The sequence below is a fragment of the Lygodium microphyllum genome, chromosome 19 (assembly GCF_053477565.2).
Source record: "Lygodium microphyllum isolate KBCC chromosome 19, Lygodium_microphyllum_v1.1.10, whole genome shotgun sequence".
NCBI lineage: Eukaryota > Viridiplantae > Streptophyta > Polypodiopsida > Schizaeales > Lygodiaceae > Lygodium > Lygodium microphyllum.
The window spans coordinates 85442045-85444084 of NC_141153.1; the positions used below are offsets into that span (position 1 = coordinate 85442045).

The 2040-nt window shown below is 37.7% G+C and overlaps 1 pseudogene; it reads left to right on the plus strand.

Moving 5' to 3' along the window:
• Positions 1-946, plus strand: part of LOC148020115 (uncharacterized) — a 1284-nt pseudogene extending 338 nt beyond the window's left edge.
• The last annotated feature ends 1094 nt before the right edge of the window (positions 947-2040 follow it).

Consider the following 2040-nt stretch of genomic DNA (forward strand, 5'->3'; position numbering starts at 1 on the left):
GGCTTCTGATAGTTGTTTGGGGACAAACTCCATGCGAAAAGAAAGCATTCATTGGAGTGCCATTTTTGACATTCCTCTTGATTTATAGGAACCTGTTCGGGCATACAATCTTATGAAACTGGGAATTAGGTACATATAGGATGTGGTGGATGATCGGGGATATACTTTATCCTTTCCTTGGGCCATGACCTCTTATGCATTGAGAATGCATCATAGGTTTATATGGAAGAAAATTGTTGATTTACTGCATCCCTTTCTACCAATTCCACCTATGCTTGATATAGACAGGCTTATGGATTGGCAATTACAGCCATCTGCTACATGCATTCATCCTGTCTCTCTTTTTGCCTTAACTTCCATCAAAGTATACAAGCTTCTTCAGCCTGCCCCATGGATTTAGCAGCATGCTAATTCTCTGTGGCACTTAATGAAGTCTCTTTCATGGTGGCGGAAGAATCTTAGGATGCTCTGGAAGTGTAAAATGCCACTGAAACAAAGGCTTTTTCTTTGGAGATGTTTGACAGGCACACTGTCAGTGGGGGTCACACTTGCCAAATGTCACATTGCATCATCCACATGTCTGAGATGTTTGGCTCCCTCAGAGATTGTCCCTCATTTATTTTGGCATTGTCCTTGTTCCAAGATCCTCCTCAGGAGAATTTCAGATTCGCTTTGGCTTCGTTTCCCGAGTCATAGCTTTGGGAAACATTTCTGGCTCTTTGGCCAATTTATGTGTTCTTTGTCTCAATACTCACTCTTTCTTTTTTGGGTGAGATATTGGGCTCTTTGGACAATCTGGAGTGATCATAATTTGGCATACTTGGGTCGCCAAAATCACCAACAATATGAATCTTGCTGAGCCTCACTGCGGCAATCTCTATATGATGCCAACTATGAGGGTGACATGGACGCTTCCTCCATAGAGCTTTTCTTTTTATGTTTCTGATAGTTTGGGATAGCCCCAGCTTGTAAATTTGTGAGCACATAAATATTCTGCACTGGATATTACCAAAAAAAAAAGTGTGTGTGTATTGAAGATCCAAAGTTATTAATGTATAGGAAAGGCCCAAACGTAGTATTGTAAGAGAAAGTTAAAAAGAATTTTTTGGAGCCACACACACACATACACACACACACACACACACACATATGTATATATAGAGAGAGAGAGAGAGTGTGTGTGTGTGTTTTGATAAAGATCCAAAGCTATTAAAATAGGAGAAGTTCAAAGGTAGTATTGTGGTGTAATAGGATAGAGTTGCTAGAATTTTTTAAAGCCACATGAGAGAGAGAGAGAGAGAGAGAGAGAGAGAGAGAGAGAGAGAGAGAGAGAGAGAGAGATTGTGTGTGTATGTGTTTTGATAAAAATTCAAAGCTTTTAATATGTAAGAAAAGTCCAAAGATAATATTGTAGTATTTTGAGAGAGAGAGAGAGAGAGAGAGAGAGAGAGAGAGAGAGAGAGAGAGAGTGTGTGTGTAGGTGTGTAAAGATCCAAGGCTATTAATGTAGGAGAGGGTCTAAGGTAGTATTATAGGAGAGAGGGCTAGCGCACCCTTCTTTGGCTTCAAAATTTTCTAGCACTCTCTCCTATAATACTATAGTATTACTTTTGGACCTCTCCTACATTAATTTGAAAAAGGTACCTCTCTATCCAAACTACTTTTCACATTTCTTTCTCTTCTCTCTTATTAATGATTTTTAAAAAGACACATCTTTATTATCTCTCATCAATAATTATTTTTATCTCCTCTCTCTCTCTCATCAAAAAGCTATTTTTATATCTCTCTCCTCCCTCTCTTCTCCATTGAGTCCTAAAAGCTTTCCATTAAAATTCCTTACATTTAAAGTATCTAAAATATATTTTTTATTTTAAAGACTAGGCAAACCATTGATGAATTACTTAGTTAAGGTGGATTAGAGTTTATATGAGCAATAATATTTAAAGCTATGTCTTTAGTTTTCTAATATACACTAGATAAACCTTCCTTGATTGTTCTCTCTATGTGTATGTGTGTGTGCATGCATGTATGTGTGTGTGT